The following is a 22,806-nucleotide window of genomic DNA, read 5'->3' on the forward strand; positions in this document are numbered from 1 at the left end:
AACCATCATTATGCTGTAAACAGAACCTGGATTCATCCGAAAAAATGACGTTTTGCCATTTGAAACGTCCCCTTAGAACAATTATACATGACTGTGCTTAAACTGACACACAATATTTTTAGCGCAACGCAAGCTGACTTTCAATAATCCCTACAAAAGAATAGCCCTGACTAACATTAACCTATACCTTTCACAAATCACTTACCTCACCAAAAATCTTCGTTACTCGAACTACTGCAATACAGCGAGCGCCACTACTGCAAGCTAAATAAAAGATTCAAACTACTGAAGGCACTAACTACTGATAGGCATAGTTAGCAAATGAAAGATTTTGATAGAGAACAAACACTGTATTTACCTTAATAGTCATAATTGACATCCAGTCTTACAAATTTCAAAACTCCGCCATCTCTCTCCCCACATCCACCACTGCTGGCGGCTCACCTCCAACTGCGCAACGCTACGCGCTGTTCACATCCAGCTGCCCAACACTATAATGGCAGAAAACAATGCAAACTAGCCACAGACTGCACACAGCACAGCCAGTGATTTTCATACAGAGCGCTACGTAACGTTGCCAATAAGAAAATATAAACAGCCTACTTACATAGCCCCCATCCTCCCCAAAAAAAATTTTACAAATTGTTTTGGGCAGTGGCCAATAATGATTTGATAAAATTTTTCATAATTACAATAACAAAGATATCAAATGCACACACTTATTGATACAATGTTGGTCAAAAGCTAAAATTTTCTCACAGTCCATAAAGACAGTCCATATTGTTCATTACAGTAAAATTGCAGTGTTTTTCTCAAAGTCTGAGCAGTAAAAGAAAATGCACATGGAAGTAGTGGATTTCCATGCAGTCTTGAAGAAGTAGTGTTGTCCTTCCAACGAAAAGACAGTGCTGACTCTTGACATGCAGACAGGTAATGGGCCACAACAGAGCAAACCCACCGCAGAGTCAGTCGAAGTTTTGAAGAATATTGGTACGTAGGTCATCACAGAGTAGACCCACTGTAGTCCTGGTAGAGATTACGGTATTGGTGGGCCATCAAAGATGCAGACCCACTGCAGTCCTTGTAGAGATAATGGTATTGGTGGGCCATCAAAGATGCAGACCCACTGTAGTCCTTGTAGAGACGGCCAGCAGCCATCTGTTGCAACTGTGCAGTGGCACAATCACCATCGAAGAGCCTTGCGGACAATATAGCAAGTCCATAAACCACCACTTGTGCACTCACTAAGTTTTTGGAATTGTTCTTAGAACCAGCAATGCTGTTATCCAGTCCCTTGCTGAATTATTAACACACATGCAAACACTATCAGTCCCTACTTCTCACATATTGTCCATTGACATCCAGTCTTACAAATTTCAAAACTCCGCCATCTCTCTCCCCACATCCACCACTGCTGGCGGCTCACCTCCAACTGCGCAACGCTACGCGCTGTTCACATCCAGCTGCCCAACACTATAATGGCAGACAACAATGCAAACTAGCCACAGACTGCACACAGCACAGCCAGAAACGTGTACAGTGAAATGAAACTTACAAGTTACTTAATTTGATGAACTGGTGTCAATTACAATTTTATAACATAAGAATACAATAACAAAGGTACAAAATTCATCATTAAAGAACATAACAATACAGATAACATTTGTGGTAATGCAGGCTTTACAGAAGAATCGAAATAACATATACATCAGTGTTACAGGAATTATGACATAAGTAAATACATAAAAGATCGGAATAACTTTTGAAACATCAACTTCACACATGGGCATTCAAACAGAACAGAATAAATAATGTCTAAACATCTTTACAATGAAAATAACATAGTATTTGAAAAATTCTACAACATAAATCTTATTAGCTAAACACATAAAGACAGAAAAAACACAAAAATGCAAGAATACACCAACACATAGCAGAATAACACAGGGGGAAAGGACAGGGTTTGTTTTCAGTGTAACATTTGGTACTGCAGTATTTTGCAAACAAAACCTTTTTTTTTTCTTGGAGACCTCCCTTCGTTCATCATTATTCCCAAAAAGTCCTATCTATACCTGCTTTCTGTACTTTTTTCGTATAACTTCTCAATGCATTTCTTCCAATTCATCGCAACTCATTCTCTTATATAGTCTACCCCCTCTTAAGCCAACATAAATCTACTGAGCTCAGATGCTAAACTAAGGGACGAGGCAATGCAGCAGTACAAAACAATTAACACAAATAGCAATGACGAAAAAAATGCAGAGTGCAAAGCAAGCAGCAGTATATCTAAATTAACAGATAAAATTCAAAATTACAACTAATATGAGCCAATGTGCAGCAACAAGAAAAATAAATCAGTAGTAAAACTGGCTTAACAGAGTAATGTAAAGTGAAATTTAGTAGCACTATGCCTGGCAAACAGCAGCAGCAAATGCAATAAATTATATCTAAACATGCTCAAGCAGAAAAAAATATTACACTAAAGACAACAGTGCAGACAAGGGGAAATGTATATTCACATCTTAATGTCTATGTAATTAAAGTGGTGCACCACAAAAACTAATTCTACAAAAAATTACCAAGTACTCAAAAAGAATATTATATTTGTACTTACTGTTATTAGTCCCTTCTTATTGTTATTTCCATTCCAAGAGCTCCTTTTTCGAAGAATGTGGATCATAAAATAATTATTTAATAGATCTGTTGACAGAAAGTGTTCACATTAGCAAATGCATTTAATTTTATTTTATGAAACCAATGCTGCAAGACAGCTGGAAACTAGATATCAAATGAAATAAGCAACTATGTACAAAGTAAAGCATAAGAACATCATTCAGTAGTCATGAGGCATTTCATAAGATAGTAGAAAAATCTCTCAACTGGAAAGACAGTAGTAATAATCAGGTGTACACACATAAAAATATTTCTCGTCATTTCATTAGGCATTTCAGTAAATATCATAAATTAAGAGCTCCGCAGTGTTATCATATGTTTTCAAGTTTGAGTGTGTCGTATTTGCGATGCTTTCTACAAAGAAATGTCAATAGCGAGGATAATGGCCTCCCTTTTTTTTCTACCTGTGCCTCTGAAAAGGCACACACTAATGGCTTTTTCTCCAGGCGTCTGGCACAGCTGGGTGCCCACGACGCATTACGTGCAGGTGGTCAGTTAACTTCCTTACGGAAATATTTACGACAGCAGTTTCCGCTACAGTAACAGTCTCATATAAAAATATTTCAGAGGTCAAGAATTTGCGTTACAAATCTGAAGAGACAAAATCCTATTGACGTAACAGAGTCCAAAACATTTTCGTCATCATCGTAATACATTCACGCATTTACATACATTTCATAACTCTTAAAGTACGATTCTTGGTTTCCAACAGCCTTTTTCACAAACCAGAGTCCCTAACCACTACTCATTATTCGTTACCTTATTCGTTGACACTTCTTCAATAATTCATCATAACAGATACGTAGCATAATCCAATAACTCATATAGCATCAGCTTATTGATCATAAACATACCTCAGCAGCATAATACACATCGTCGTAGTAATAATAACATCATAACACCTCAGTCAACTCTCAAAATCGTTGTAGCTTCCTCCAATAATTTCAAAACCTAAAAAAATTTCTCTGCTCATGTCAAAAGTGTCATCTGCCTCAAACGTACTTTAAAAATCGTGATCCCATACCAAATATATCATTCAAAGCTCTCATAATATCACAATGGGTCCGAAAAAATATGAACAGTTCACAAAGTACAGACAAAATACAATTTCGTAAGTGTGAAGTTACCCAACTGTGTAATTGCGGAAACATGTGTCACTGATGTAGTAAAAAAATGTTTGTCTCTCTCAGTTAAATGATCAGCTAGCTGTGTAATTTATGTTTTAGACAAATATGGCACCGATGTGTAAAGTTGTATAAGCAAATACCATATTATCTAGGGCTCCTTGTGCTTGCCACACACATAGTACACAAAGTAAGCGTCACCCCCCTGAGGATGAATGTAATTATATCCTCAGGTGTTACAGATTACAGCAATGGAATGAAATGTATCATGGAAAACCTTTGTATCATTGTACTTCAAATATCTTTAAAAATAAATGTTTTAAGTACAAAATTAATCACTCAGATACGTGTACTGTAGCGCTAAGCTGTGCGTCTTGTTGTAAGATAATCTCTGTGGAAGTGTCGTATTTATCGTCCTCCGAAAGCTAAGTTCTGCAAAAGTCATCATACTTACCTCATGATAAACAAAAGTGAAATGCTTTGCGTATGGATATCTTAGTTATTATGCTTATTGCCGTGGTGATGAACGTACTGTGCTGTAACATATTGTTGTGCTACGGAAAAGGCAGTCTCATTGTAGCTATACCACAAAAGTTACTACTAAAACATGTTTTACTTTACAGAAGAATTCAGAAAAACTGTGCAGATATAAAACAAATACACCGCAAAAGCAACATTGTATATTGTCACTCATTAGTAGCATCGAGATAAAATCGTGTAGCTGTCACATAAACTAACCACTGTGTCATCTGGTATCTCACTGAAAGTACTTTGAATCCAGAATGTATTTTCAAGTAAACCAAAATGTTGCATTAAAATCTTATTAGCAGTACTGGCAAATGTTCTGAGTATGTGAGCCTTATAATCGTTATGTAATCATGAAACTAACAAGCAAGAATGCACACACACAATGACACTGTGACATCTGTTCACTATAACAATGCCTTCGTAATTTCTGTTTAAATAAGTTGTCTTGGATCTTGATTGGATATTTAACTTCAAACATTGTTGCATGGTAACAGTTTCTAAGTCTGACAATGCATAGTAGAAATGTGAAGTGAAGAGTTTTATGGCAAAGACAAAGTTAAAAAGCAGATTATCTTTCAATAAACGGTTTTACATGTGAAATGTGGTGTAAACCTTTACTCTTCCTAGTACGCAGAGTTTCAACTTCAACACAATTATCATGTAGTATACGTCGGTAAGGAACGCTAAAATTTTTCTCAAGGTTAGCGTCTATGTTATTTTTCTCTGAGCCACCCGGCGCACGTGGCTGCCTGCAGTCTCTCTGTTGGTGCACATCGTGATTGGGATTTGGAGGTCTAACTTCTATAAATTCACCTTGTCGAGAGGGCCCTGCTCTGTTTGAATCCCGCCAGTTCTGATGCAATTCAGGTCTGCCGTTACGATCATGTCGTGTGTCGTCATGTCGGTAGATTCCATAGTTTCTTTCTTGTCGGTCACGTGGTGGAGAATTTCTCCCTGAATCGTAACTGCGCGCTGGACCGTTGCGTCGAAAGTTATTCTGTCTCCCCTGATAATATTTATTTTGGTTCCTATATTGTCTGTTTCTCTGATTGTCTCTGTGATAGTCATTACCGCAGAGAGGTGATCTTTCCCTGTAATTATTACTACTCTGCCAACGGTTGTCATACGGGTGGTGTCTGTTTTGGTCACGATTTGTGTTGTGAGAATAGCCTTGTCGCGTCCAGTTATTATTTCTTTCATCACGGAATTGCGACAGATGTGACCTGTAATTGTTGTGTTCCCGTTTTCGCGTTCTGCGATTGTCAGTGTCAATTTCTAATTCTTGTAAGAGTTCCTGAAAAGCTTCAATGTCGTCTTTGCAACGTCCTGCCAAAATAATATTTCGCAAACGTTCAGGTAATTTTATTAAGCAAATGCGGATGAGTTCTGAGGGGCTGTATGGGTTTGACAGGTACTGATTCTTGTGCAATATGTCTTCAAAGTATTTCACAAGACTGGAAAATTCAGATTGTTCGAAATGTTTCATCATTATGATGCTATGTTTTACTCGGTCTTGTGTAGCTTGAGACCAATATACTGAGAGGAAGGCATGATAAAATTCTCCTTTACTGTGGCAATCGTGAATGACCGATCGCATTCTCACAGCTGGTTCATTCTCTAAGTAGTCACACATAAATTCTAATCTATGCTCTAATGACCAGTTGGGAGGAAAACAATGAGAGAATTAACGAAGCCACGCTTGTGGATGAATGTCGTTGCCAGAATTCTTAAATTTTTTGAATTTACGTGTAGTAACGAACAGCTTATAGTCAAAATCATCGTGTCGGCGAGTCGTATATCGGTAATTGTTACGTCGTGTCGGCGGTTACATCTCAAAATTCTGTGCACCTTGCCAATTTCTTTCATAACTTCCGAAATGCCCTGTGTTATTATTTTGTGGCTGTTCCATATTTCTATGTCCCTCTTCCCGTATTGGGGCGCGAGTGTCCTCTGAAATACGTAATTCTTGTACTACCTGTGCCGGCTGATCTTGTACTTCCCGGATTTCTCTTTTGTACTGTGTATCGAATTGATTTTGATTTTGTTTGAATTTCCAATTTGTTCGCACTCTTCTGTGTCATTAAAGACTACCGGTTTTGTGTCATTCAGATTATCATCTACCTTTGTAGATAAATTATTTAGCTGATCCGAAAGTTCAACTACTTTCTCTGATAATGAACTAATTTCCTCCATGTGTCTTTCTGAACCAATTTTCAGAGTATCTACTGTGTCCTTTAAATTTTCCTGAGTTTTTGCAAGTAGCGTAACCGAATCGGTAGATGCAACTGAGTCATTTTAGCTTGCAAGGTCTCATGATTTTCATGAACAATAGTTTGCAGTTCTTTTATGGCTGCTTCGTGATTCTGTAATGCATTTTCATGCCGCGAAAAAATAGGTTGAAAATGCTCAGAAATTTGTGTTTTTACGTCATTATAGACTTTTTGACATTTCGATTCAATGTTATGTAACTCAGTAGTTAAATCTTCACGTGTTTGTTCAAGCGTGGTGTCTAACTTTTGAAGATTTTGTTCCATTGCGTCTAACTGTTGCTGTGTTTGTCTCTGGTGTTGTTCCATTGTGTCTAACTTTTGAAGATTTTGTTCCATTGTGTCTAACTTTTGAAGATTTTGTTCCATTGTGTCTAACTGTTGCTGTGTTTGTCTCTGGTGTTGTTCCATTGTGTCTAACTTTTGAAGCTTCTGTCCCATTTGTTGCATTAATTGTAATAATAATATATTAGTGTTTGGAATCTGTTTCTCTATGCTTTTTGGCAGTGCATTTTCACCGGCAACATTCACATTTTGACAAGCAGAAAATGTGTCTTGACTCATTTAAGAAAACGCTGAGGACCCAAAACCTGAGTCTACAGTATTTGCGATATTGTGTTCTGTCATTTCGGATTCCTGAGGCGAGCTGTTGCCGACCGATCGGTCGATAATGCTTCCCTGTTCACTACTTGTTTTACTGTCTACACCATTATATGCCGCCTGCTCCATTTCCCTGTGCACAATTACCAAATTACTACTTCGAATGTCTGTTAATTCATTACACAGTGGTGCTGATAAGCTACGCTCGTCGTCACTATTATTTCTCAGTTTAATTTGGAGCCTAGTGTTACGTTTTTCACACGCCATTATCGTCACAGTATTTCACACGATAACACAGAAAAGCACAATTTGTAGAGCAAAAGTAAGAGAACACATTAACATAGCACTGAAAATAATATCTACTTAATAGCAAGCGCAGCTGCGAAATACTTGGTGCAAATCTACATGCATGCCACAACTGTTTTACTGTACAACAACGAAAGACTGCAACTACAAAGGAAATTCTCTCTATAATTACGCGCTAGCAATAAACAAAAGCTACACTAATTACACAAACTACAAGAAAAAATCAGAGGATTCCAGTTAGGTATCCTCGGCTAAGGGTCCCCTTAGAAAAAATATACATGACTGTGCTTAAACTGACACACAATATTTTTAGCGCAACGCAAGCTGACTTTCAATAATCCCTACAAAAGAATGGCCCTGACTAACATTAATCTATACCTTTCACAAATCACTTACCTCACCAAAAATCTTCGTTACTCGAACTACTGCAATACAGCGAGTGCCACTACTACCAGCTAAATAAAAGATTCAAACTACTGAAGTCACTAACTACTGATAGGCATAGTTAGCAAATGAAAGATTTTGATAGAGAACAAACACTGTATTTACCTTAATAGTCGTAATTGACATCCAGTCTTACAAATTTCAAAAGTCCGCCATCTCTCTCCCCACATCCACCACTGCTGGCGGCTCACCTCCAACTGCGCAACGCTACGCGCTGTTAACATCCAGCTGCCCAACACTACAATGCAAACTAGCCACAGACTGCACACAGCACAGCCAGTGATTTTCATACAGAGCGTTACGTAACGTTGCCAATAAGAAAATATAAACAGCCTACTTACACATTCGTGTACCCATGTTCGTCGTTGAGTACACCATCGCAGGCGTTCCTGTCTGTGATGCAGCGTCAAGGGTAACCGCAGCCATGGTCTCTGAGCTGATAGTCCATGCTGCTGCAAACGTCGTCAAACTGTTGGTGCAGATAGTTGTTGTCTTGTAAATGATCCCATCTGTTGACTCAGGGATCGAGACGTGGCTGCACGATCCGTTACAGCCATGCGGATAAGATGCCTGTCATCTCGACTGCTAGTGATACGAGGCCGTTGGGATCCAGCACGGCGTTCCGTATTACCTGACCTATGGTCATTGGATTCCATATTCTGCTAACAGTCATTGGATCTCGACCAGCGCGAGCAGCAATGTCGCGATACGATAAACCGCAATCGCGATAGGCTACAATCCGGCCTTTATCAAAGTCGGAAACGTGATGGTACGCATTTCTCCTCCTTACACGAGGCATCACAACAACGTTTCACCGGGCAACGTTGGTCAACTGCTGTTTGTGTATGAGAAATCGGTTGGAAACTTTCCTCATGTCAGAACGTTGTAGGTGTCGCCACTGGCGCCAACCTTGTGTGAATGGTCTGAAAAGCTAATCATTTGCATATCACAGCATCTTCTTCCTGTCGGTTAAATTTCGCGTCTGTAGCACGTCATCTTCGTGGGGCAGCAATTTTAATGGCCAGCAGTGTACATAGATATAAATATGGTCAAATATTAATAGAAACTAGTGGTGTCACGAAATGAGTGTGCAGTAGATGCGGTAGGATAGAGGATTAATTTTAAAATTCAATACAGTTGCGGGATATGTTATGACGAATAGGTCATCGACTGAGTTAATAAAATTAGATGAGCCGTTCATTCAGATTAATAATGCATTCGGTGTAGCTTTAGTAGCTAGCATCGAATTGCCCTGAAAAACTACTGGGCGGACGTAGACACTTTCTCCGAGAAGCAAGTAGCACGTCATTGCCGGCCTTGAGCAGCCGTTGGCACCGGTCGTGCAGGAACGCGTGGGAGGCGAGGCGGCTGCCCAGCAGCCGGCGGTGTCAGCACAGGGGCGCCCACGCCGCCCGCGATCGCCGCCGAGATTAAATAAATTAATAAAGAGGCCGCCGCAGCTGCAACAGAAGTAGCAGGAGTAGCGCGCCCTCCGCTAGCTGACTGGCTGGCTGGCCCGCTCATTAAAGTCTCAGATGCCGTGCCGCCACGCTGCCGGATGCCGGCCCTGTGTTGTCTGTCCGAAACTCTGGTGTTCTCTCTGCCGGCTGTCGATCACGGCTTTCAACCAAACTCTAGTTCTTCTACCATACGAGATTTCTGTCCTTCATATGACTTCGTGCTTCAGAGATGAAAAGTAGCGAGTACACGTTTAAAAAAATATGCTTATTAAACGGGAAACATCAGTTCGATATTTATGTAACCTTTAGATTTTTCATCACGTAACTGATATTAAATGATTAAACTACTTTTGCTCATTTCGTAACAGATCTCCATCATCTCTAGTTTGGTGTGTGAGACCCACGACCATATTCTTGCATTCACTGAGGCGTGAAAGCAAACAGCTGTCGAACGTTGCGGGACTCCTTACCAAGCTTGAAACACGTGATGTGTTAGTTCAATAGGGATGCTGGTATAAAGCTATAGATCTTCCAGTCGCATCGGAGACATGTTCTGTGGATGATAAATCAGGGGATCAGCCAGGTTAGCCTAGGATCTATGCCTTCCTCAGGGCGTTTGTCGTGTGAATTGCAGTATGGTGGCTGCTGCTACATGTCATTTGACAGAGTCTGAGAACAGGATTTACCATTCTTGCAGCATATCGGTTTTATATGACCAGGTCAGACCTGTTGTCATACCAAGGAGCTTCCTTGAACACGATGTAGCTTCCTCATATGTGAATATTTGCCGGCATTGGTACACCAGACCATACTGTTCAATCTACGAAGCGTTTTTGACTCAATTGATTGGCGCTGGTACTCTACGTGACATTGCTAGAGTCAAAGACAAATGGCATCCGGTGACGGAGGCAACAAATAAAATAACTGGAAGGAATCTAAGAAAATATATAGAGTCTAAGAGAATTCCAGTATTCCTGGTAGCGGGTCTCGAACTTGTGAGCAGTAACAAGTACTCGTGAATAAATAAGTAAATCTGTTCCTGAGTGTTCGTGGTGACACTCTGCCATTAACCTCTGCTCGGATTTAAGCCACTGTTATCGAATAGTCCACCGACCTTCTTGTGGTACAGACCTTCTCGAATGACCTACTGTTGTCGCCCGTACTCCTTCTGCATTCATTGAGCTACAGCCCACTGCCTCTGCGGTCTGTCAGCACGATACTCCATGTCCCTTTTTGCTAATGATTCGACCTGTCTCAAAGTGTGTACAGACCGCAATAAGCTGCACGGACACGTCCTCTAGTTATGCTGTGTTGAGTCCCAGTAGCAACAGACACACCCAATTTCCACAATGTAATCATACCATTCTCCATAACTAGGTGTGTCTTTCCTTCTGTAATGATAAACAAGTTCACTTAGGGATGAAATTTTGTTCAACGCGTACCACAGGCGTGGGAATACAGGAATATGTTTGGTAGCGTTCGGCCATAGTTTTCATGGTGTAAAATTATCCATTTTAGTCATTGTATTACTGTGTCCAGAATGGATCTTCCATTCTTAAACTTCGTTTGCGTTCTTTTGAAACTTCTTGATCGATTAAAATTGTGTGCGGAACTGAGCTTAAACCCAGAAATTTGCCATTGTGAGCAGCTCTAAACGATTTACATGTACATACATCGCTCAGTATGCGATCTGACAGTGTCTGTTCTTGCACTTCAGCTTCTCAGTTTTTACTGATGCATTCTCTGCAGGTGTAGAACTAGCGAAAGAAAGGTTAATCAAGGAAAAATGATTTAAACAGCTGCCAGCTAATGTTTCTATTAACAGTGCACAGAGCCGGCCGGTGTGGCCGAGCGGTTCTAGGCGCTTCAGTGTGGAACCGCGCGACCGCTACGGTCGCAGGTTTGAATCCTGCGTCGGGCATGGATGTGTGAGATGTCCTTAGGTTAGTTAGGTTTAAGTAGTTCTGAGTTCTAGGGGACTGATGACCTCAGATGTTAAGTCCCATAGTGCTCAGAGCCATTTGAACAGTGCATAGAACTACGATAAAATTAAATCTTTGTCAAAATTATGCGCCTCTACTGTAACTATACACTCCTGGAAATTGAAATAAGAACACCGTGAATTCATTGTCCCAGGAAGGGGAAACTTTATTGACACATTCCTGGGGTCAGATACATCACATGATCACACTGACAGAACCACAGGCACATAGACACAGGCAACAGAGCATGCACAATGTCGGCACTAGTACAGTGTATATCCACCTTTCGCAGCAATGCAGGCTGCTATTCTCCCATGGAGACGATCGTAGAGATGCTGGAACGGCATGCCATGCCATTTCCACCTGGCGCCTCAGTTGGACCAGCGTTCGTGCTGGACGTGCAGACCGCGTGAGACGACGCTTCATCCAGTCCCAAACATGCTCAATGGGGGACAGATCCGGAGATCTTGCTGGCCAGGGTAGTTGACTTACACCTTCTAGAGCACGTTGGGTGGCATGGGATACATGCGGACGTGCATTGTCCTGTTGGAACAGCAAGTTCCCTTGCCGGTCTAGGAATGGTAGAACGATGGGTTCGATGACGGTTTGGATGTACCGTGCACCATTCAGTGTCCCCTCGACGATCACCAGTGGTGTACGGCCAGTGTAGGAGATCGCTCCCCACACCATGATGCCGGGTGTTGGCCCTGTGTGCCTCGGTCGTATGCAGTCCTGATTGTGGCGCTCACCTGCACGGCGCCAAACACGCATACGACCGTCATTGGCACCAAGGCAGAAGCGACTCTCATCGCTGAAGACGACACGTCTCCATTCGTCCCTCCATTCACGCCTGTCACGACACCACTGGAGGCGGGCTGCACGATGTTGGGGCGTGAGCGGAAGACGGCCTAACGGTGTGCGGGACCGTAGCCCAGCTTCATGGAGACGGTTGCGAATGGTCCTCGCCGATACCCCAGGAGCAACAGTGTCCCTAATTTGCTGGGAAGTGGCGGTGCGGTCCCCTACGGCACTGCGTAGGATTCTACGGTCTTGGCGTGCATCCGTGCGTCGCTGCGGTCCGGTCCCAGGTCGACGGGCACGTGCACCTTCCGCCGACCACTGGCGACAACATCGATGTACTGTGGAGACCTCACGCCCCACGTGTTGAGCAATTCGGCGGTACGTCCACCCGGCCTCCCGCATGCCCACTATACGCCCTCGCTCAAAGTCCGTCAACTGCACATACGGTTCACGTCCACGCTGTCGCGGCATGCTACCAGTGTTAAAGACTGCGATGGAGCTCCGTATGCCACGGCAAACTGGCTGACACTGACGGCGGCGGTGCACAAATGCTGCGCAGCTAGCGCCATTCGACGGCCAACACCGCGGTTCCTGGTGTGTCCGCTGTGCCGTGCGTGTGATCATTGCTTGTACAGCCCTCTCGCAGTGTCCGGAGCAAGTATGGTGGGTCTCACACACCGGTGTCAATGTGTTCTTTTTTCCATTTCCAGGAGTGTAGATTTCGAAGTAGAAGATTGCCAACTTGCTTCAAATATTCTTCAAATTGTGCACTTCACATCACGAAAGAAACGTAGTATTCTATGATTACAATATCAATGAATCACAAATGAAATCAAAGGTAAAAATAGCTGGCTGTGTCAAGCTCTAGAGGCATAAGCTTAGCCGTAGGTAAAGGAGTTGCCAAACTTCAATTCATTGGTACGATACTACAGAAAAGGTTGCTTACAGAGCTACTGGTGCGACCTATCGTAGAATAATGCTCAAGTGAGTGAGAGCCAACCAAACAAAATTAGCAACGGATACTGAAACGTATAAAGGAGACCAGCATGAATGGTGACGGTTTTTATTTATGCTTCAAAGTCAATTACCAACTTACGTCAGACGTACATAGACACGTACCACAGCCCACACACTGAAGTAGCACACAGTAACAAAAATATTGATGACGCCTTTATATACACTCTTGCTCACAAATTAAGGTAATGCTGATACATGGTGAAACAACGCTCTGGTCGGCGGTTTGCGGGTTTAAATCGCCTCGGGGTATGACCATGCGGTGCATTTGACCTGCGGTCGTCGCACGGTGGCGCTGGCAGCAGTCCGCATATGCGAAGGTCTGTTGGTGCGTGTCAGAGTACGGTGCAGCGAGTAAGTGTGCAGAAGTTTTCACACGTGCTAATGGTGACTGTGTGTTGAAAATGGCTCAAAGAACACATATAGAATACTAGGGCGACTGGAGGCTGGTCAAACACAGCAGGTAGTAGCACGGGTCCGCCGTGTGCCACAAAATGTGATCTCAAGATTATACCAGCTGACAGGAAACGTGTCCAGGCGTTACAGTACGAGGCGTCCACAGTGTACAACACCACAAGAAGACCGATATCTCACTATTAGTGCCCGCAGACGGCCACGGAGTACTGCAGGTAGCCTTGCTCGGGACCTTACCGCAGCCACTGGAACACTTGTCTCCAGACACAGTCTACAGATGACTGAACAGACATGGTTTACTCGCCCAGAGACCTGCAAGGTGCATTCCACTGACCGCTGGTCACAGGAGAGACCGTAAATCCTGGTGTCAAGAACACAGTGCATGGTCATTGGAACAGTGGTCCCAGGTTATGTTCACGGACGAGTCCAAGTATAGTCTGAACAGTGAGAGAGATGGGGCCCCTCCACGTTCGCACCAACGTGGTGACCAAACCAAAAGTTCTACTGTCATCTCCGTCAACATGTTAGTTATCTAGGAAGTGGATCACATGATGGTGGGCTGTGATTTTATCCGTGCGTCTGGGTGAGACTACGCATTAACACGATCCACCAGGTGATAGATAGTGGACGAAACGCGAGTGAGGGTAGCGATTTGAAGTTCAGAGGGAAAAAAGCACCAAGGCTCGTGCCGTGGGAAAAAACCTCTGCGACAGTGGGATGGGTAGTAAGAGCAATAGCGGATTACTAGCTGCGATAGTTCATGCAAGGTTGGATTTGTTAGTATGTGTATCATGCATCATTACCGTGGCAAGCGATGGCGATGTATCCCAGTTGCTGCAGCCGCTATATTCCTGGAACAATCAAGATCGTTATATAGTAGTGGGAGATCGGCCATAGATCATCTCACTGTGTTGAGGATGTGTGGAGCTTGTCTGCATGCAGTGTACGGTACGGTTTCCCTGCGGGTGCCAGTTATTCGGCAGTGTATTCCAGCTGGATATTCAGTAATGGCGTCTGATTGGCAGGGGCTCACCTGTACCGTTGTGTTTGCGTGTGCTTGGCCATAGATGTTAGGTCCTTACAAGTATGTCTTTTGGTCTTTTATGTTTCCATCTATGGTTGTGGTAGTAGTTCCCCAGATTCAGAATAAACGGGTTCTGCGAGTGTCTGGAGTTTGTGTATAGTCGCGTGGTGAGTTTGTGGATTACCTCCGTGAGAATCTCTAGTCGGTATTCCCGGTGAAGGTCCGCGATGCGTGTGTATCGTGGAGCATTGCCTATGATTTTGAGTACTTTGTTTTGTATGAGTTGCAGACGGCGCAGGCGTGTAGGCGCAGCGTATCCCCAGACAGGGGTCTGCGTACGTCATCAGGGGTCGAATAGGTGTCATGTACATGGACCTCGACACCCTTCTGTTCAGTGTGCTACGCCTGTTGAGCATAGGGTAGAGCTGTTTGAGCCTCGCGCTAGCTCGGTTGGTCATGTGTTGTATGTGGTCCCCCCAGAGTAATTTCCGGTCCAGCTAGACACCGAGGTATTTGACTTTCTCACGGAAACGTATTGGGCGTGCATGTAGTATCGGTGTTTGCGCAGTTGCTTCGGTCTTCTAGTGTACAGAACGGCTTCGCACTTGTCGACGTTTACTCTAACACGCCATTTCTCCAACCAAGGCTCAGCCACTCTGAGTGCAGTCTGTAAGTGTGATGTAATGTTTGATGGTTCAGGAACCAGATACCAACCCCTTAATGTCCTTAATAGGGACCTTTATGGAGGTCGTGGTTTGTTGGTGTGGGGTGGGATTATGATTGGTGCACGTACACCCCTACATGTCTTTGACAGAGGAACTGTAACATGTCAGGTGTATCCGAACGTCATTTTGCACCAGTGTGTCCGCCTTTTCAGGAGTGCAGTGGGTCCCACCTTCCTCCTGATGGATGATAACGCACGGCCCCACCAAGCTGCCATCGTGGAGGAGTACCTTGAAACAGAACATATCAGGCGAATAGAGCGGGATGCCTGTTCTCCAGACCTAAGCCCCATCGAACACGTCTGGGATGCTCTCGGTCGACGAATCACTGCACGTCTTCAGACCCCTACGACACTTCAGGAGCTCCGACAGGCACTGGTGCAAGAATGGGAGGCTAAACCCCAGCAGCTGCTCGACCACTTGATCCAGAGTATGCCAACCCGTTGTGCGGCCTGTGTATGTGTGCATGGTGATCATATCCCTTATTGATGTCGGGGTACATGCGCAGGAAACAGTGGCGTTTTGTAGCACATATATTACGGGACGATTTTCTCAACTTACCACCAATACCGTGGACTTACAGATCTGTGTCGTGTGTGTTCCCTATGTGCCCAGCTGTTATCGCCAGTTTTGTGTAGTGAGTGCCTCGTTGTATGGTACCACATTCTGCAGTTATCCTTAATTTATGAGCATGAGTGTAGTAATAGGCCTATTACTTGTAAGTCGGGTGGTGCAAGGATGAGTATACTGTACCTACAATTTTAGACCTAAACTTAAACTTATTCATCAATTAAATTCATCTGAAGGTCTTTTTTTGTAATTAGCTTCACTCTCTTTCATATGATTGAAATTGATGCTTAAGAATTTCAGAGTCTTTACATTTGAACAAAAATTAGTCTGTGACCCATTAACGTGAACAACGATGGTATCTTTTACGTAGACGTGTTTTGAGCTGCAGTAGTTGCATACAGTATTTACATTAAATTACGTTAATCGTGTTCCATGTATCTGCGGAGGAAGGTCTCTGGGAGGTGTTAACGTTTCATAGATGTACATCTCATTAAAATACAATTAGTGTTACTAAATATATTTCCGCTATAGAGCTAATATTAATTATCATATAGCGTAAGACATGACCTGTAATAATTTATATGAAATAGACAGGAAGTTCGCTAATTCGATCTTAAATTCGACCGCATGATCCACAAGACGTTTGATATCGTTTCACAGTTGCTTGAAGAAATATATAACCATATATTTTACTCTTTTCCTTGCCAACGCCAATCAGCAGTCTTTATCGAAGTTGGTTTTGGAAACTAGAAATGACAATAATGAACATATGTGTTGTGAAGACGGTGTCAAAATACCAATTTTTTCGTAGAGGTCCCTACAGAACATTCTAGAAATAACACTACGTACACTTTTCAAACATGGTTCTATATCAATTATAGACTATATTATCAGAACTGCGACTGTTAATCAGAATGGAAGAAATACGTATTTCGTCTATTACACATTTCGATGATTAATCATCATCATTAGGGTGAAGGCGTCATTTACTTGGTTATTAGTCGTAAGCAATGACCATGTCGTGCATCTGAGTAGGAGGAGGACAAGAGGTTAAGTTATGACTTTCAGCGTTAATAACAAAGTGAGATTACCACAGTACCTATAGATGTGACACTGCGGATGGTCTAAAGAGATTAAAATCGACAAGAAACCTGAGCATATATCTTTGCTCTGTGATACAGATGGTCTTGCAGTAATGCTGGTGATTGTGCATTTTTGGCTAGCCGAGACGTATTGGAACCAGCCAGGTGTGAGGTGAAGTTAGCTATCGTTTTCACAGTTTTCTTTCATTCTCCCAGGATCACGTTCCACACAAAAAAGAGTTACTAGAGACGGGCAACTGCTAACGAAAGATGAGGTCTGTTTATGTTGTGCAATAATCCCAATTTTTTTGGTGACACATGCCTTATTTCAATACTTAGGTCTGACTCATCACATGGTGTTTGAAATCACATATTTTGCAGGAGCTTGGAGAAATTTATCTTACACCAAATGGATGAGTTTCTGGGATCTTTTCTTTAGTTCTCCCATCTTTAGTTTGTTGTCATGTTGTGTGTGAGTGTGTTTGTGTGTGTGTGTGTGTGTGAGAGAGAGAGAGAGAGAGAGAGATACTTTCCGACGTCGGCGGCACTCTGGCAATGAAGATATGAAGATGCGAGATTTCAGAACATGTTAGCAGTCGTAACCTCCCTATCATGCGCGTACTGTCTCCGGCAGAGTGCACCCCTCATTGGGCCGAACAGATGAAAGTGGAAAGATGCGATATGCGGGATGTAGGGTGTATGAGGAAGAACAGCCCAATGAAGTTCTGTGAGCTGGTCTCGAGTGTGCAGACTTGTGTGAGGCCTTGCGCTGTCGTGGAGAAAGAGAACTTCGTTTGCGTTGTTGTGGCGACGAACACACTGAAGTCGTTTCTTCGACTTCCTGAGGATAGCACAATATACTTCAGAATTGAGCATTGCCCGATCATGGAGGACAAAACATCGTCACGATCAGCCTCGTAACGAGAGAGCATCCCCTCCACAGATTGTCCTTTGTTATCCTTTATGGTGCTCTGCTAGGCGCTGATGAACCCCAGCGAGCACGCACCATTGAGTACCCCAACTGATGTAATAGTGTGTCAGCACCACCTACAGAGACGTCCAGTTGAGCAGCGACGTGTTTCATTATGATCTGGCGATCATCTCGAATGAGAGTGTCCGCACGCTCCAACATTGCATGAATCACAGCTGAGTGCGGCCGGCCGGCGCGCGGGAGATTGTCAGCTTTGCTCGACCTAAATTTAGTTCACTTCTATTCTCCATAGGCATGCCGCAAGCGCCTATGAATACCTGCGATGCTCTGGTTTTCCTCCAAAAGAAATTCAGTGACAGCTCTCTGTTTGGGACGCAGCTCCGTTACAGATGCCGTTTTGGAGCCTTTGTACGGCACCACCGCCTATCAGAATTTCAGATAACTGTAGGGGTTGAAGGGGGAATATTCCACGATGTCTCACAACAAATTCTGCGTTTTTCGAACGAAAATGGCCGAGAAGAAAGTGTTGCAACAATTAGTGAACGCCCCTAGTACTAATTGTACTCGCAGCCGCTCAAGATAACGACTGTGTCGTTCGTCTAAATACTGGGCAGAAAAACGGACCAACACCTCGGAAGAATACCCCGCGAGTATACCATTAATTTCAAACTTATGTAGTTATTTTGTGCCTGCTGGCAGGTTTTATGACAAAATACACCCATGGAATGCTACAATGAGCCACAGTATATGATCACATCATAGTCGACTCTTGTTCACGTGATCTGTATGAACGGCAACAAACCGCTACGATATTAGTTGTGCTGGCCTAGAGCTGCTCATGCTAACATAGGGGCGTCCAGCGAGAGTCACACCAATAAAACTTGGCGATGCGCAGATGCAGCATAAAAGCACTGCATGTGACCATGAAACGCAAATTTAACTGTAATGTATCAAGGACAGTATTCCTGTGCGATAAAGTAAGTGTCTACTTGTAAGTAGACTGTTAAGGTTTTTATTTTGGTAACGCCACCTGGTTGGCATTGTTGAAATATTCGCTTGTGTAGTGTTGGGCAGTTGGATGTGAACAGCTCGTAGCGTTGCGCAGTTGGAGGTGAGCCGCCAGCAGTTGTGGATGTGGGGACAGAGATGCCCGAGTTTCGAAAGCGAACGATATGGACCTGTCTCTGCCAGAAAAAGGAAATTTGTCAAAATAGATGTCAAGAATATATACATACATATATTATGACTTTTGAACACTATCAAGGTAAATACATTGTTTATTCTCTATCAAAATCTTTCATTTACCAACTACATGCCCATCAGTAGTTAGTGCCTTCAGTAGCTAGAATCTTTTATTTAGCTGGCAGTATTGGCGCTCGCTGTATTGCAGTAGTTCGAGTAACCAATATTTTTGTGAGGTGAGTGATTCATGAAAGGTATAGGTTATTGTTACTCAAGGCTACTCTTTTGTGGGGATTATTGAAAGTCAGATTACCTTACGCTAAAAATATTGTGTGGCAGTTTAGTGATGATCAGAATAAGTAAAGAGAGAAATGTCTGAGTACATTCAGTTTTGCTCAGCTGTTTAAAAAACAAATAACGTAAGAGGTTTTCCAACACAGTAATATATAATTTTCCAAAGGTGACGTTTCATACTGCTGCTGATGATAATTATAATATTGAACAAAACCGAAACACTACTAATGTCATGACTGTAATAACTTACGACTACACAAAAGATTATGTTCTTCATTGAATAAACGACATATACGTAATGTGTGCTGCTGTATTGAATGTAAAGGTATCATTACTGTAGCTGAATGACAGTAAATAGGTTCGTTGCCTCCCGTACCAGCAGTCTCTGCCGACACAACCGGCTGGGTCGGCGGTCGCTCCTTGTTCACCGCCAGACACGGAACCTGCATCCCCTGCAATTATTTCGGGCACCGGTGAAAATTACAGTGTATGTTTTAATAAGTTACAATAACCCGAAAGTTGTGGTTTCGTCTAATCTGTGTTCGCGTGACCGTTAGTTTCCGAAACGTCCCGCCCACGTCCCTGCGCTGTTGTTAGGAAGAGGTACAAAGCCACTCGATATCGAGAACGGAACATACACAAAGAAGTTCTGGCCCTTGTCTCGCACTGTTTATCGGAGTACATCAATGTTTCAAAATATTCTACACACTGTACAGTGCGTGGATGGGACTTCGTGCCAGTAACAGAAAATATGTATCGTATTCATATTATAGAGCGAGGCAGAAATGTCCTTGTACATGCCCTAGTCTCTCTTACCTTGTTCTCGCGTTCCTTACGTGATGTATATGATGGAGGCGCCAGGTTTGTCCCAGTCTTCCTGGATTAACTGGTTATTTTGAACAATTAGATCAGAAGCCCACTAGAAGTGTAAATAGCTGCGAAAACGTACTGAGCAGTTACGGGTGATTGACGGATGCGGGGGTTAGTAACCACAAGGTCGTTGTAGTAAGAATAAATACCGTAACATCCAAATCCACCAAAAATAAATGCAAAATATATATATTGCAAAAAGCAGATAAAAATTCGCTTGACGCCTTTCTAAGAGATAGTTTCCATTTTTCCCAATCTGGCTATGTAAGCATGGGCCAAACGTGGCTTAAATTCAGAGAAATAGTATCGACGGCTGTTGTGTCTAGACAAGACAGCCTAGACACAATGAGAGGAAGCCGAAAGGCACGCGCTAAGCTAAAGCAGGATGGCGCGAGGTCTGAAACAGGATACGTAATGAATGCTATAAAGAAAAGTACGTAGCTTCTGGAATACTTAACTTTAATCCATCCTTTTGGTACATCTGGAGATTGTGGCGATACAAGTGAGACTCTTTAGATACATGCAATGTTACTAATGGCGCCTTGCTAGGTCGTAGCCATTGACTTAGCTGAAGGCTATTCTAACTATCTGCTCTGCAAATGAGCGAGGCTTCGTCAGTGTGCATCGCTAGCTACGTCGTCCTTACAACTGGGGCGAGTGCTAGTCCGTATCTCGAGACCTGCCTTGTGGTGGCGTCGGTCTGCGATCACACAGTGGCGACACGCGGGTCCGACATGTACTAATGGACCGCGGCCGATTTAAAGCTACCACCTAGCAAGTGTGGTGTCTGGCGGTGACACCACAACGGCAATTAAGAGATACATACCAAATAAATTTTAGAGATTGAACTGATCCCCTTGGCACATAAAACACGTCAGAATAGTGTTGCAAAAGTAAGGAAAAAACTTGCCAGATTTAAAAGAGCGAAAAATCCCCAACATTGACGGAGCTTAATAGAAGCTCGAAATTTAGAGTGAACTTCAGTGCCAGATGATTTAACAGTCTCTACAATGAAACTCTGTCTCGAAATGTGGCGAAAATCCGAAGAGGTCTTAGTCGAAGGTATAAAGTACACCAGTGACAAATCGCAGTTAATAACTTCACTTTGCGATAGCAATGGTAACGTGCCGATGACAATACAACTAGAGGATATTTACATAACACAGCTTTCCGGAATTCCTTCACCAAAGGCAACGAAGTAAATATTCCGAAATTTGAATCAACAACTGTCAACATGGATAATTTAGACTCAGATATCCTGAGTGTGCTGAAGCAGTTTAAATCACTAAATAAAGGGAAGGCTTTATGTGCAGATAGCATACCACTTACGTTCCTTTCAGAGTATGTTGATACAATAGCTCCAAGCTATCTCTCGTCGAAAGATCCGTTCCTAAATATTGGAATGTTGCACAGGCCACACCAACTCTCAAGAAAGGAAATAGGGGTAATCTGCTGAATCACAGACCCATATCACTACATCGATTTGTAGTAGAATGCTGGAACAAACACCGTGTTTGAACATTAAAAACTGCTTCAAAGAATACGATTTATAGACAAATAGCCAATACGGATTCAGAAAATATCGTTTTTGTGAAACAAGCAGGTCTTTGTTCTCACGAAGTAATCAGCGCGATCGAAAAGTGATGCCAGATTGATACCATGTCTTGAGATACCCAGAACGATTGCGGTACCGTTCCTCGCAAGAGATTTGTACTGAAATTGCGTACTTACGGAATATATCTCACCTGTGCGACTGGATTCATGATTTCCCGTCTGAAAGGTCACAGTTCGTAGCACCTAACAGAAGTCGTCGAGTAAAACAGAAAAGGTATTTCGCGTTCCCCAAGGAAGTGTTACAGGCCCTCTGCTGTTCTTGATCTACATAAACGACTTAGGAGACTATCTGAGGAGTCCTCTTAGATTCTCTGCAGATGATGCTGTCATTTACCGTCTTGTAAAGTCATCAGATCATCAAAACCAATAGAAAAGTGTTTTAGGCAAGATATCTGTATGGCGCGAAATGTGGTAATTGACACTAAATAATGAAAAGTGTAAAGAAATCCACATAAACACAGGATAAATGACACAAATCTAAAGCCTGTAAATTCAGTTAAGTACTTAGAGATTACATTTACGAATACCTTAAATTGAAACGATCACTTAGATAACGTTGTAGGGAAAGCAAACCAAAGACTGTCGTTTATTGGCTGAATACTTATAAAATGTAAGAGGCTATTAAAGAGACTGCTTACATTACGCTTACCCGCTCTTTTCTGAAGTACTGCTCCGCGATGTGGAATCCACATCAGATAGGATTAGCCGCGCGGCGTAGCCGCACGGACTGGGGCGTCTTGTCACGGTCCACGCGGCTCCCTCCGTCGGAGCTTCGAGTCCTCCCTCGGGAATGGGTGTCTGTGTCGTCTTTAGTGTAATTTAGAGTAAGTTAGATTAGGTAGTGTGTAAGCTTAGGGACCGATGACCTCAGCAGTTTGGTCCCATAACACCTTACCACAAATTT

The sequence above is a fragment of the Schistocerca serialis genome, chromosome 6 (genome assembly GCF_023864345.2).
Source record: "Schistocerca serialis cubense isolate TAMUIC-IGC-003099 chromosome 6, iqSchSeri2.2, whole genome shotgun sequence".
NCBI lineage: Eukaryota > Metazoa > Arthropoda > Insecta > Orthoptera > Acrididae > Schistocerca > Schistocerca serialis.